The following is a 14,997-nucleotide window of genomic DNA, read 5'->3' as shown; positions in this document are numbered from 1 at the left end:
AGAGAGTGGGGGTAAATGGACAATACTCGGACTGGAGGAGCATCACCAGTGGGGTGCTGCAAGGCTCGGTGCTTGGACTCGTGCTCTTCAACATCTTTATAAATGATCTGGACATTGGTATGACAAGTGAGGTGATTAAATTTACGGACGATACGAAGTTATTCAGAGTAGTTAAGACACAGGGGAATTGCGATGATCTGCAATGTGACATAATCAGGCTCGAGGAATGGTCATCGACAAATGTAAAGTAATGCATGTAGGTAACAAAAATCTCATGCACGAATACAGGATGTCCGGGGCGGTATTTGGAGAGACCTCCCAGGAAAGAGACTTGGGAGTTTTGATCGACAAGTCAATGAAGCCGTCCATGCAATGTGTGGCGGTGGCGAAAAGTACGAACAGAATGCTAGGAATGATAAAGAAGGGGATCACAAACAGATCGGAGATGGTTATCATGCCGCTGTACCGGGCTATGGTGCTCCCTTACCTGGAGTACTATGTCCAGTACTGGTTGCTGTACATGAAGAAGGACACGGTACTACTTGAAAGGGTCCAGAGAAGAGTGACTAAGATGGTTAAAGGGTTGGAGGAGCTGCTGTACAGCGAAAGATTAGAGAAACTGGGCCTATTCTCCCTCGAACAGAGGAGATTAAGAGGGGACATGATCGAAACATTCAAGGTACTGAAGGGAATAGACTTGGTAGATAAGGACAGGTTGTTCACCCTCTCCAAGGTAGGGAGAACGAGAGGGCACTCTCTAAAATTGAAAGGGGATAGATTCCGTACGAATATAAGGAAGTTCTTCTTCAACCAGAGAATGGTAGAAAACTGGAACAATCTTCCGGAGTCTGTCATAGGGGAATACATCCTCCAGGGATTCAAGACAAAGTTAGACAAGTTCCTGCTGAACACGTACGCAGCTAGGGCTAGTCTCAGTTAGGGCGCTGGTCTCTGACCAGAGGGCCGCAGCGTGAGCGGACTGCTGGGCACGATGGACCACTGGTCTGACCCAGCAGCGGCAATTCTTATGTTCTTATGTACAGCGACCAGTGCTCTAGGTGAGGGCGCACCATGGCCTGGCACAGCGGCATGATAACCTCTGATCTGTTTGTGATCACCTTCTTAATCATTCCTGGCATTCTGTTCGCCCTTTTTGCCACCGCAGGGGTGGTTCCCATCTTGCTTTGGGCTGTATTCCTCAATCCATCCTCAGGAGCCCTGAAGGCAAGGCAGAAAGCTTTCTGACATTAAAGCTTCCTTCCAGGCATTCGTAACGTGATTTAAAACGAGGGACTAAAAAGTGGGAGGGCGGGGCGGCAACGCAACAGGCGCAGATCCAGGAAAAATCCAGAGGTAGGACAGCCTGTCCTGCGGAAGGGCTGCTGTTGAGGCCAGTAGAGAGCTTCGCTGGCCCTGTATCCGGAGCAGCAGCAGCAGGATTTCGGTCAGCGAGAAGCAGTTCGACACGAGCCTCCCCCCTGCCTCTGGTAAGCAAAGCCTCGGTGCCTTCCCAGATGGAAACGGATACAAGATACCCAAACGATACACACGGTTGGAAGCCCGCGCGCGCGCGCCGAGCATCCCTTTGCACGCGCACTAAAGGGCGCGCGCCTAGCGAACATTTCAGCCGTAACGGTGATTCCCATGTTTCCCACGACAACCCCGAAAGTCTGCTTCGCCCCCTGACGCAACTTCCTGTTTTCCGCGGGGCGGGCTGTGTCCGAAGCAGAGCTCCGGGGCTGGCCGAGGGCAGCTAGAAGACTGCTGCCGGCGATCTCCTTAAGACGAGCTTTGAAGGTAGACCCGGGGGGTGGAATTGGGGAAGGTTGCCGTTCCCGGATGGGAGGGGGAGAGGGGTGGACGTTTAGAGATGCTGCTCCCGGGAGCGGAGATGAGGGGGAGATATACTGGAGCATGGGAAGGAGGGAAGGCAAGAGAGATGCTGGACCAAAGGGCGGAGGGGGCAAGAGGGAAGGTAGATGGGACAGGAATGCTTTCAATATCAAACTCCAACCCACCTTCTCAGCACCAACATCTCTGGCTTATCATTTCCTCAGTAATTCCCCCACCTGAGCATTGATGCACCTCGTCCAGTTTGTCTGTCTTTTGACTAGATTGTAAGCTGTTTTGAGCAGGGACTGTCTCTTCTATGTTTTGATGTACAGCTGCCTATGTCTAGTAGTAATCTGCTATGCAGGGTGGAGAGGTAGGAAATACTGGGCTACAAGGGTGGAAGGATGTGAAGGGATGAGTGAGAATAGTGAGTACAGAGAATAGAAGTATGGTAATGGGGAGTGGATGAAATTAGTAGCAGCAGACCTGTCAAGTTTCCCAGTCAGTGGGTCATTTCCTGTAGGGCAGTGGTTCCCAACCCTGGCCTAGAGGACTACCAGCCAGTCAGGTTTTCAGGATAGCACTAATGGATATGCATGAAAGAGAGTTGCATGTAATGAAGATAATAGGAATGCAGATCTGCCCCATTCATATTCATTAGGGTTAACCCAAAAACCTGGCTGGCTAGTGGTCCTCCAGGACAGGGTTGGGGACCACTGCTATAGGGGAGCCAAGGCCTCATGCTGAACCAGGGATGGCCAACCTTAGTCCTGGAGGACCATGGTCCAGTTGGGTTTTCAGGATATCTCCAGAGGGCCGCCGCGTGAGCGGACTGCTGGGCATGATGGACCACTGGTCTCTCAGCAGTGGCAATTCTTATGTTCTTATGAATATGCATAAGATCTATTTGCATGCACTGCCTCCATTGTATGCAAACAGATTCATTGTTAACTGAGCAATCTCCCCTTCCATGCAGAAATGCATTGCCATTTCCTGCTGCTGTGGGACCAGTCTCATGATGACTAAAAATATTTCAGCAGTCATCTGCTGATGGAGGTGGGGAAGGGCTTATTGGTGCCACAGCTGAGGTTTACCAGATGATGGAGCCAAGAAGTGGAACGGATGGGTCTGGGGTGTGACTGGATGGAGCTGGAGGTGTGGCCTAAATTCTCTCAAAGATGGGACCTCCTTGGTAGTTCTGAATAGGTTGGGGAATGAGTGAGGTAGGAGACGTAAAAGCTTGGGGGTAACAAAATGAAATGGAAAGTTGATATGTGAAAAGTTGTTTTTTTAAAGGAGATGGAGGACTGGAGGTTGAGAAAGATAGTGATACTTAAGTGGACAGAGAAAAAGCAAAAAAAAAAAAAAATGGAGGAAAGAACTCAAAAGGAAATATCAATTGAAGGAATGGGACAAGACAGGAGGAAAGGAAAGAAATGACAAATAACATTGGTTGAAAAAAAGATTAGCAGAAGACAGAGAGGAAAGCAGAAAACACATTGGGCCCAACATTATTGAAAAATAAAATGTCCAGACAGTAAAGGTTGAAAACAGTATTTTATTTTGAAATTACCGGTAACTCTTTATAGTTTATAAATCTTCTCCCCCACAAAGGCCTACATGTTCCTACCTTCTTTGCAGCATCCTCCAGCTTCCCCCCTGGCCTCCCGGTCTTAGTTTCAGCTAATTACCGCAGCCTGCAGAGAGAATTGCCGGTGCTGTAGCATTCCTTGCAGGCTGCCATCGGCCTCTGCAGTACATTCCCTCTGCCGCAGTCCCACCCCTCCTCTAACATCAAGGGCAAGATCGCGGCAGAGGGAACGTGCTGTTGAGGACGACAGCAGTCTGCAAGGATCACTACAACACCAACGATCTTCTCTGCACGCTGCGGTAATTATCTGAAGGTAAGAGTGGGAGACCAGGGGGAAAGCCGGAGGACGCTGCAAAGAGCAGGCAGTACTAGTACACACCGTGGGCCACAAAATAGTACCTGGCGGGCTGCGAGTTTGAGACCGCTGTGTTACGGTAAGTAACTTCACTTCACATTATTGTCTGGAATCTTATTCCAGACAGGATGGGCACTTCGGCCAAGCAGTGTTATAAAATTTATTTTCCTAAAATGCCAATTCTCCCATCATCCCATTGTGGTTAGCTTGGAGGTGAGAATATGCTGCCTGCTTGTCTTGGGATAAAGCACAGGTATGAACCGAGGACCAAGTAGCAGCTTTGCAGATTTCATCAATAGGAGTAGGGCGAAGAAAAGCTATTGAAGCTTCCATTGCTTGAACTTTATGGGTTGTGACCTGACTCTCCAGCTGTAGCCCAGCCTGAGCATAACAGAACGAGATACAAGAAGCCAACCAATTAGAAATCGTTCTCTTGGAGACAGGAAGCCCCAACTTGTTATAACAAAAAACTGGGGAGATGATCTATGTGATTTAGTCCTTTGCAAATAGTAGGCCAATGCTTGTTTGCAGTCGAGTGTATGAAGAGCCATTTACCCAGGATTAGAATGAGGCTTAGGAAAAAAATACTAGAAGTACAATATATTGATTTAAGTGGAATTCAGCGATGACCTTTGGCAAGAACTTTGGATGAGTGCGAAGCACCACCTTGTCACGGTAGAACACTGTAAATGGTGGATCCGCCACTAAAGCTTGAAGCTCACTTACTCTGCGAGCAGACGTTAGAGAAATGAGGAAAACTACTTTCCAAGTGAGATATTTGAGATGAGCCGAAGTCATTGGTTCAAATGGAGGCTTCATCAGTCTAGCAAGTACCACATTAAGATCCCAAACTACTGGAGGTGGTTAGAGAGATAGACTGCATGCAAATACAGACAAAGGAACCAAATTAGAAATAGAACTATAAAGACAAAAATTGAACCAGATACCCCCAGAAGTTGAACTTGTTATGCATTGCAATACTGGAGAGATAAAAACAGAAATGCATTTCCTCTTGTACTGAACACCGAACAAAGCTAACATACTCCAGTTAATACTGTATTTTTGGCTCCATAAGACGCACCCTATATTTAGAGGAGGAAAACAAGAAAAAAAGTTTTCTGAACCAAATTCCCCACTACCAGGCTCTGCACCCAACTCCACACTCCTTGCCAAAGCTCTGCACCCTGTCCCTCCTCCCTGCCAGGCTCTGTATCCTGTCCCCCTCTGGTGGTCTAGTGGTAGGCCAGGACAGGCAGGGACAGGGCTAGATCCATCTGTCTGCACATTTCCCTACCTACTGCAGCACCTGTTTAATTATATTTTACTCTGCTGTTATCCATTTTGGATATTTTACAGAAAAGTGGCCTATACTAAATCATCTCATATTTTACACTTTTTTTAATGACCAAGGATTCTCTGTGCCTAGACCATCCATGATTATCATATTTTTCGCTCCATAAGACGCACCCCAGATTTAGAGAAGGAAAACAAGAAAAAACCCCATTCTGAACCAAATTGTACACTAATATATACCCGACACATTTAAATTCCGTCCCAGCCCCCCCCCCCCAATCAGTCATCACTTTTACATACCCCCCCCAACACCTTTAAATTCCATCCCAGTCCCCTGGCGGTACCTTTAAATTTTGAAGGTTGGTGGACGGCTGCCTGCTGTTTGTTGGGACCCACGGCGCACAAGCGTGCTAATGCCTGGGCCCGCGACACTCCATAATTGTGCCGGTTGCTGGTGCTTTGCAGGGTGGCTGCCTGCTGATTACCAGCTCGTCGGGGCCAGCGGTGCACAAGCGAGCTGCTGCATGGGCACATGCCACTTCTGAATGGCTGCCTCAGTTCTCGCCTCACCTACAAATCCAAAATGTGGCCCTGCAAAGGGTTTGAGTTTGAGACCACTGTCGTAACAGGTGTTATCCAGGAACAGCAGGTAGTTATTCTCACAACCCACCCACCTCCCCTGGTTGGCTTCTGAGCTGGCTTACTGAACTGAGGAGCCACATGCCTACATCAGGCGGGAAAGCATTTGCGTATGTGCAGTGTGGTCAGTCGTGAACTTTCTAAAGTTCTTAAAGTGCCGGTGCACTTGTGCAGCTGTCCATACCAGGGCTCTGTGGATGATGTCACCTGCATGTGAGAATATCTGCCTGCTGTCCCTGGATGACACCTGTTACGGTAAGTAACTGCTTTTTTGCTGGTATAATTTTAATATTTACAACCAGATGAAAGTTTCATTTTTTGAAAAATAACTTTTCAGATTAGTTTTACAGTTATTTAAAAAAAATTGATAATTTGGTTATACTTTTAGAAATACATAGATAACATTAACTTATCCAATAATTATATTGGCGGGTTTTGGATTAAAATCTACATTGAGTTATTATAAGACACAATTATTAAAGAATTTAATGATGATAACAATTAAAACTATTTTAATTAATAGGAAGGATTTTTCTAAATTGGAGTATAATATGTGGTGGAATATGCTGTGTTTGTACAGTAAATATGAAAAAGTATATGCAATTAACTAGTCCTTTTACTAAGGTGTGGTAGCTGATATAATGGACGCCTTAGCGTTTAGCGCATGCTAAAACGGCTACCACACCTTATTAAAATGACCCTCTAAATGTGGTAATGTGGAGAAATTTAGGAAAGTATGGGATTGCTTACTTAATGTTAAGGATTAAGTTATACTATATTTATATTTAGTTTGGCTTATTACATTATGACACCCTATGGGGCTCATAATAATAAAAAAAAATAACATCCAAAAAGGGACTTAAATGAGATCATCCAAGTACTAACATAAGAACATAACATAAGCAGTGCCTCCACTGGGTCAGACCCGAGGTCCATCGTGCCCAGCAGTCCGCTCATGCGGCGGCCCAACAGGTCCAGGACCTGTGTAGCAATCCTCTATCTATACCCCTCTATCCCCTTTTCCAATATAAAATTGTCCAATCCCTTCTTGAACCCCAATACTGTACTCTGTCCTATCACACCCTCTGGAAGCGCATTCCAGGTGTCCACCACACGCTGGGTGAAGAAAAACTTCCTAGCATTTGTTTTGAATCTGTCCCCTTTCAACTTTTCCGAATGCCCTCTTGTTTTTGTAGTTTTCCCTTCATGATCTTGTAAGTCTCTATCATATCCCCTCTAAGTCTCCGCTTCTCCAGTGAAAAGAGCCCCAGTTTCTCCAATCTCTCAGTGTATGAAAGGTTTTCTATACCTTTTATCAAACGTGTCACTCTCCTCTGAACCCTCTCGAGTATCACCATATCCTTCTTAAGGTACGGCGACCAATATTGGACGCAGTAACCCAGATGTGGACGCACCATCGCCTGATTCAACGGCAGAATAACTTCTTTCGTTCTGGTTGTAATATCCCTTTTGATTATACCTAACATTATATTCGCTTTCTTAGCAGCCGCCAGCTTCATTGTCTTGTCCACCATTACCCCCAAATCCCTTTCTTGGGTATTCTCATTCAGTAACATCCCTCCCATCGTATAGCTGTACCTCAGGTTTCTGCTTCCTTCATATAATACTTTACATTTCTCTACGTTGAACTTCATCTGCACATCTCGTCGCCCACTCCTTTAGTTTGTTCGAGTCCCTTTGTAATTCTTCGCAGTCCTCTTTAGTCCAAGCACCACTAAATAGTTTGGTGTCACCTGCGAATTTTATTATTTTGCACTTCGTCCCTGTTTCTAGAGCAAAAAGAGGTGTTTTTAGAGGAGGGGAAAGGGCGGGAGGTGGGCCGACCTAGACTTAGTCGTACAGCAAATATAATCAAAACCTTGAACAGGTTACCTAGTCAGAACTTATATGTTTTGACTTAGACCAAGTCAAAACAGGTATAAGTTCCGAAAAGAGGCCGCTGAGCTGATTGCGGCAGTCGCGATCAGCTCAGCGGTTCCGTCAACCTGCCCACCCCCACCGCAACGATTGTGGCAGGAGAGATGTGTATCTCCCCTGCCGCGATAGCGATCCCCGAAACAGGAGAGATAGCCAATCTCTCCTGCTGAGACGCGACCCCCCCCCACCCCTGAACCAATACGGGCAGGAGGGAGTCCAACCTCTCCTGCCCACGACGCACCCCCCTTCTAAAATACGGGCAGGAGGGATCCTAGGCCCTCCTGCCTATGACTTCCCCCCATAACCGCCCCCCTGAACCCCTGATCACCCCCAAATCCCATCCACCCAGCCAACTAATTGTGAGTATGGGGGGATGTCGGGGGTGGAGGGGCTGGTCTGGGGGTCGTGGGGTTTATGGGGGGCGATCAGGGGTTCGGGGGCAGTCGTGGAGGGGTGCATCATAGTGCGTCGTGGTCAGGAGGGGTTGGGATCCCTCCTGCCCGTATCTTGGTGGGGGGTCATTGTGGGCAGGAGGGGTTGGGCTCCCTCCTGCCCGTATTGGTTCGGGTGGGGGGGGGAGTCGCAGCAGGAGAGACTAGGTATCTCTCCTGTTGTGGCAGTTCGGGGAGGGGGGGGTCGATCACAGCAGTTCTGAGGAGGTGTCAATCGCGGCAGGGGAGATGAGCCATCTCTCCTGCCGCAATCGTTGCAGGGGGGAGGGGTGGATTCTATAACCGGTGTTGTTTTTGACAAACATCGGTTACAGAATCCAGCTTTTAGGTGAAGGACTGGCCCCTCATTTGCCTAAAAGCTCTTGTTTTGGGCATTTGGGACTTATGGTTTTTGTTGGTTGATTATGTGTTGTAAGTTTAGACTTGGTGGTGGTCTGGCCGTTTAAACTGCTGAACATAGAGGCGGGCCATTCTCAAAAAACACCTCATTTTGGACGTTTTTTTGAGATTGGACATTTTCCCTGCTGCTACTTTCAGCATTTAGGGCGTTAGGCCAAAAGGGGACTTAGACATTTGTTTTGATTATGCCCCTTTATGGCTTTTTCTTTTTCTTCATATTACGTTTGTATTTCTTATTTGTTTGTGATGTAGTTTTTCTTTAAAATTTCAATAAAATATTTAGGGTGGGGGAAAAAAAGAAATACATAAATTATTAATATTACTGAAAGAAGAAAAATAATCATTAATAATGATTTAATTAGTTTTATTTAACCCAAACAATAACATTATAGCTTATATATTCTTGTATTTGACTAAACATCCATGTTAACTGATGTGCTTAAAAAAACCTTAGGGCTACTCTTACAAAGCCGCAGTAGCGATGCTGCCACGGTAAATACTCTGAAGTCCATAGAAATTGAATGGGCTTTAGTACATTTCCCAAGGCAGCATTGCTACCACGGCTTTGTAAAAGAGGCCTTTAGACTATGTATCAGTCAGGTCCACTCATGAAAAACTTAAAATACTGTCTTTTGTAGCTCACGCATCTTCATTGTTGTTCCATAACTTGTAAGTCTTTCATTACTGCTTGTTCAAATGTTACTACTGATGGATCTGGTGGACTAGTGGGGGACCCATGATTGATATAATTAAAAAAAAAAAAATTGGTTGTTACAAACTTGCATGTCCTGCTAAAAAAAGGAATTACGTCTCAATTGTCTAAAAAACCGCTGCAACTTGACTCGGACATCATATTTATCATACTTCATAGAGGGAACAAAAGATAGTCCTAATTGTAATACTTCTTCAGCAAGGGAAAGGCTTCGGGAAGATAAATTGAAAATGCCCTTTGTTTGCATGAGCTCTTCGTGGTCCGTAGACCTTTGGATTCCTGAGGCCAAGATTGAATTGTCGATCCTTGTTGCTGAGATAGCTCCCATTTTGTCAGATTCTTTTTTACGTCTAACTGTCCCCCTCCTTTACTAACGCGTAGCGTGGGTTTTAGCACTGGTATGGTAATTGCTCCGATGCTTATAGGAATTCTATGAGCGTCAGAGCAGTTACCGCTTCTGCCGGCGCTAAAACCCACGCTACGCATTAGTAAAGAAGGGGTATGTATGTGTTGTCCTTTGGTTTGGTTACTTGATTAGACCCTCCTTCATCTACTGATGATTCACTGGTAGATAATGAAACACCCCTTTTTTTGCCTACCATTCTACTGCAACGTGGTTTGCAATCTATGTCCATCCAAGGGTAAACATACCCGCATGTGTAATAAGAACATAAGAATTGCTGCTGCTGGGTCAGACCAGTGGTCCATCGTGCCCAGTAGTCCGCTCATGCGGTGGACCTTAGGTCAAAGATCAGTGCCCTATTAGAGTCTAGCCTTACTTGCATATGTTCTGTTCCAATAGGAACTTATCCAACCTTGTCTTGAATCCCTGAAGGGTGTTTTCCCCTATAACAGCCTCCGGAAGAGCATTCCAGGTTTCTACCACTCTCTGGGTAAAGAAAATCTTCCTTACGCTTGTACGGAATCTTTTCCCTTCTAACTTCAGCGAGTGCCCTCTTGTTCTCTTCACCTTGGAGAGGGTGAACAGTCTCTATCTCTACTAAGTCAATTCCCTTCAATATCTTGAATGTTTCAATCATGTCCCCTCTCAGTCTTCTCTTTTCAAGGGAGAAGAGGCCCAGTTTCTCTAGGCTCTCATTGTATGGCAACTCCCTTAACTATTTTTGTCGCTGTTCTCTGGACCCTTTCCAGTAGTACTATGTCCTTTTTTGTGTACGGCGACCGGTGTTGGACACAGTATTCCAGATGGGGGCGTACCATGGCCCGGTATAAAGGCATGATAACCTTTTCAGATCTGTTTGTGATCCCCTTCTTAATCATTCCTAGCATTCTGTTTGCCCTTTTCGCTGCTGCCGCACATTGCACGGATGATTTCATTGACTTGTCTATAAGTACTCCCAAATCTCTTTCCTGGGGGCTCTCTGCATCTCTTTTGTATTTTTTAATCTTGATAGCACGTTGTTCATTCTGATATGTCTCCATTTGTTTTCGATGTTTCACATATTTTTGTGCATATATTTCCTATCCTTGTGCCTCTTCAAGTGCTTCTAATTTTATTTTAAGTTCACTTTGTTGTTCCTCAAGGTTCGGTTCTTAGACCTGTTCTTTTTAACATTTTTGTAAGCAATATTGCTGAAGGGCTGTTTGGTAAGATTTGTTTCTTTGCAGATGATACCAAAATCGTCAATAGGGTAGACACCCCTGATGGTGTGGATAGCATGAGGAAGGGCCTGGCAAAGCTTGAAGAATGGTCTCTCTCTATGATCCAAAGGTGAGTGTATTGAAGTTATAAGTCTTTTAGAGGAATAAAGGGCATGGAGAACTCCTCACCCATATCTTCCTGCAATGCACACCAAACCGGAGGTCTCCTCTTCAACTATTTGGCCACCTTAAGATCATCACTTGCTATCACATGCAAGTCCCACTTTTCTTTTGTGCAGAGTAGCACTCACAGGTTAATGTAACTGAACATTTGAGTGTCCATTTGGTTCTTAGAATAGTGATCCCAAACCTGTCTTGGGGAAATCTTAGCCAGTCAGGTTTTCAGGATAGCCATAATAAATATTCATGAGATTGATTTGCATACATTCTCCTTGGTATGCAGATTTCTCTCATGCATATTTATTATGGATAGCCTGAAAACCTGATTGGCTGGTGTTCCCCCAGTACAGGTTATGGAATCACTCCCTTAGAGAAAACATTGGGGTGGATATAAAATAGAGAAAGAATACCCATAGGCTCATGGAAGTAGATCCCATTCCTGGTTCTGACTGAACTGGAAGCACAACGGAGCAGGAGAAAATTGCTAGATCAAAAATAAAGCAAGATGGGAGAAAACCAGTTCTGGCTAGTGTTCTGTTACAGTAGGAACCATTTTATTTCATGATTAACCATGACCTAGATATTTTGTGTTTGGTAATCTGTGTCATATATAAACATAGCAGATTAAATGAAAACACATAGAAAAAAGAAAAACATCATTGTGTCCTGCAGAAGAGTACATCTGGAAACAGTGATTAAAGAAATGAATGGATTACTGGGTTGTCAGATGATCAGTTTTTTTATACACAGAGACCTGAAGCAATCCACAAGGCTTGCCATTGAAGTTGGTTATATACTGTGCATACTCCTTAATTCTTTAATCTTGTGTGCGTTTTTTGTGTTTAACGTGCAAAATTACACTCATAAGTTATAGAATACTACCAGTTATATTTATATAGTAATTGATAATTCTAATGCAATGTGTCTAGTGGTCCTGAAATGATAGGGTTCTGTATCTCAACTTGCAGGTTGCTTGCAGAAAACTGTCAATAATGTTTTCAATTCCGCCTCCTTCCTAGGGAGCTACTCCTGCCCTCTCAGTTTGCTCAAAAGTATTTTCGATCTGCTCTGTGGTGAATCTGGAAGATGTACTAAACCAAATCGACAAGTTAAAAAGTGACAAATCTGATGGTATACATCCCAGGGTACTAAAAGAACTCAAACATGAAATTGCTGACCTGCTGTTAGTGATCTGTAACCTGTTGCTAAAATTGTTTGTAATACCTGAAGATTGGCGGGTAGCCAATGTTATACCTATTTTTAAAAAGGGTTCCAGGGGAGATCTGGGAAATTACAGACTTCAGTGCTGGGAAAAATGGTGGAAACAATTATAAAAAATAGAATTGTGGAACACGTAGACAAACATGATTTAATGGGACAGTCAGCATGGGTTCATCCAAGGGAGATCTTGCATCATCAATTTGCTTGACTTCTTTTAAGGTGTGAATAAGCATGTGGATAAAGGTGAGCCAGTTGATGTAGTGTTTATAGATTTTCAGAAAGCTTCTGACAAAGTTCCTCATGAGAGGCTCCTGAGAAAATTAAAGAGTCATGGGATAGGTGGCAAAGTTCTGTTGTGGATTAGGAATTGGTTATCAGATAGAAAACAGAGAGTAGGGTAAAATGATCATTTTTCTCAAAGAAGGAGAGTAAATAGTGGCATGCCGCAGGGATCTGTACTGGGACCGGTACTATTTAACTTACCGTATATACTTGAATATAAGTCGATCCGAATACAAGTCGAGACCCCCCATTTCCCCCCAAAAAGGAGGGGGAAAAATAAAAATAAAAATGGTTGACTCGAATATAAGTCGGGGGCTTAATATTCAAGTGCCATGCCCTGCCAGGATCTTCACCCAGTGTCCCCTCCATCACGCCCTCCCCTGCAAGGTTCTGCACTCAGCCCCCATCCCTCCCTGGCTTACACGCAGTCCCATTCCCTACCAGGCTGTGAACCAAGCCTCCTTCCATGCCAGGCTCTGAATACTGTCCCCCCTCCCTACCAGGCCCTGACACTGTCCCACCTTCCTTCCCTGTACCCTCTTCCCCCTAAAAAGAGCCAACCTCATCAGTGATGTTACAATGGCTTTATTGTCTCGTACTCCTCTCTGCCCTCTAACCCAGCCAGAAGATTAATCCTTCCCCTTAACTTAAACCACTTAGTGGTAGACCGAGACAGGAGGGATCCCTCCCGTTTCCTGCCCTGGCCGACACTAATAATTACCACTCTCTCCTTCCCTCCCTCGCGTACCTGTTCCCTGGTGGTCCAGCATGTATCCCGGGCCGGTACGCAGGAGCGAGCTTTTCGTGCTGCCGGCCGGCCCTGCACCACTCTTTGGTAGGCTGCCATGAGTTCTCATGGGATTCACGGTTCTCGCGGCAGACTATCAAGGAGTAGTACAGGGCCGGCCGGCAGCATGAAAAGCTCGCTCCTGCATGCCGTCCCAGATGTGCCGCTCCCTACTATCTTTTACAAAGGATTTCAGCATGGGATACACGCTGGACCACCAGGGAACAGGTATGCGAGGGAGGGAAGGAGGGAGAGTGGTAATTATTAGTGTCAGCCGGGGCAGGAGATGGGAGGGATCCCTCCTATCCCAGCCTAAGGCAGGCCTGCAGGAAGTCAGGGTGGTTTTCGGGTGGTCACTGGGGGATGGCCCGATTATAAACTGGGACCCCCATTTTTGGGCCAGTTTTTTGGCCCCAAAGTCCAGGTTTATATTGGAGTATATACGGCATTTATAAATGATATGGAAATTGGAACGATGAATGAGGTGATTAAATTTGCAGATGACACTAAACTATTCAAAGTTGTTAAAACGCATGCGGATTATGAAAAATTGCAGGTGGACCTTAGGAAATTAGAGGACTGGGTGTCCAAGTGGCAGATGAAATTTAATGTGGACAAATGCAAAGTGATGCATATTGGGAAGAATAACCCAAATCACAGTTACCAGATGCTTGGGTCCACTTTGGGGGTTAGCATCTAAGAAAAGGATCTAGGTGTCATTGTAGACAATATGATGAAACCTTCCACCCACTGTGTGGAGGCTGCCAAAAAAGCAAACAAGATGCTAGGAATTACAGTGGTACCTTGGTTTACGAGCATAATTCGTTCCAGAAGCATGCTCGTAAATCAAAACACTCGTATATCAAAGCAACTTTTCCCATAAGAGTTAGTGTAAACTAGAACAATTCGTTCCATATCCCCAAAAACTTAATTACCATTAGCGACGCCTCCACCGCTGCCTGTGCCACAGATCTATCCATGCGGTTCCTCCAGTTCTCTGCTGCTGTTCGCTGCCTCTCACTGCGGGTTGTACGGGTGGTGCTGGCTGTAAGCAAACCGCCACCTAGCCCGACTAGGCACCATTGGCTCTGCTGCTCCTGGACGCTGCCCCGCACCCCCCAGATGCCACTACCCCCTCTGCCGGGACTCTCAGTTGCTGGCTCATTCCTGTCGGATGCACCCCGACTCCCATGCTCCACCCGAGGCCACCGGTGCTGCTATCGCCTCTTCCCCCTTCCCCCCCAACTGGCCCTGTCCTTACCCCTGCACCGCCAGTAATAGAAAGTGCATGACGTCGGTCTGCTGTTGAGCCTTGAGCATCTGTATATGCTCAGGCCTTCTGGATCTCACCCTCTCCGAGATTCTCATGAGATCTCGAGTCTCATGAGAATCTCGGTGAGGGTGAGATCCAGAAGGCCTTGAGCATGCGCAGATGCTCAAGGCTCAGCAACAGACCAGCAGCAGGCCCTTTCTAACTCCGGTGGCACATGGGTAAGGACAGGGCCGGTCAGTAGATGGAGAGGAGATGATCGTGATCGATGATCGTGGAGAGGAGGGAGCAGCGCTGGTGACCTCGGGGGGAGCAATATTGTTGGTTACCGCGGTCAGGTCAGGTCAGGTGGGGGCTCGCAAATCGAGTCAATGCTCGATTTGCGAGTTACAGTTTGCTCGAGTGTTTTGCTCGTCTTACAAAACACTTGCAAACCGCATTAC

The 14,997-nt window shown here is 45.9% G+C and overlaps 1 protein-coding gene across 3 annotated transcripts in view; it reads left to right on the top strand.

Annotated features, from left to right (window-relative positions):
• The first annotated feature begins 1,324 nt into the window (after positions 1 to 1,324).
• NCOA7 (nuclear receptor coactivator 7) overlaps positions 1,325 to 14,997 on the top strand; it is a 351,548-nt gene continuing 337,875 nt past the window's right edge. The window contains exons 1-2 of one of the 3 annotated variants that reach the window (XM_033936069.1): positions 1,325 to 1,487; positions 10,842 to 10,944. The gene's annotated coding sequence lies outside the window, so the exon portion shown is untranslated. Of the gene's footprint in view, positions 1,488 to 1,523; positions 1,798 to 10,841; positions 10,945 to 14,997 lie in introns of those variants that run through there. The other 2 variants (XM_033936068.1, XM_033936067.1) reach the window with 2 other exon arrangements.

The sequence above is a fragment of the Geotrypetes seraphini genome, chromosome 3 (assembly GCF_902459505.1).
Source record: "Geotrypetes seraphini chromosome 3, aGeoSer1.1, whole genome shotgun sequence".
Lineage (NCBI taxonomy): Eukaryota > Metazoa > Chordata > Amphibia > Gymnophiona > Dermophiidae > Geotrypetes > Geotrypetes seraphini.
Note: the sequence above shows the minus strand (reverse complement) of the source record. Positions and strands in the feature narration are given on the sequence as shown.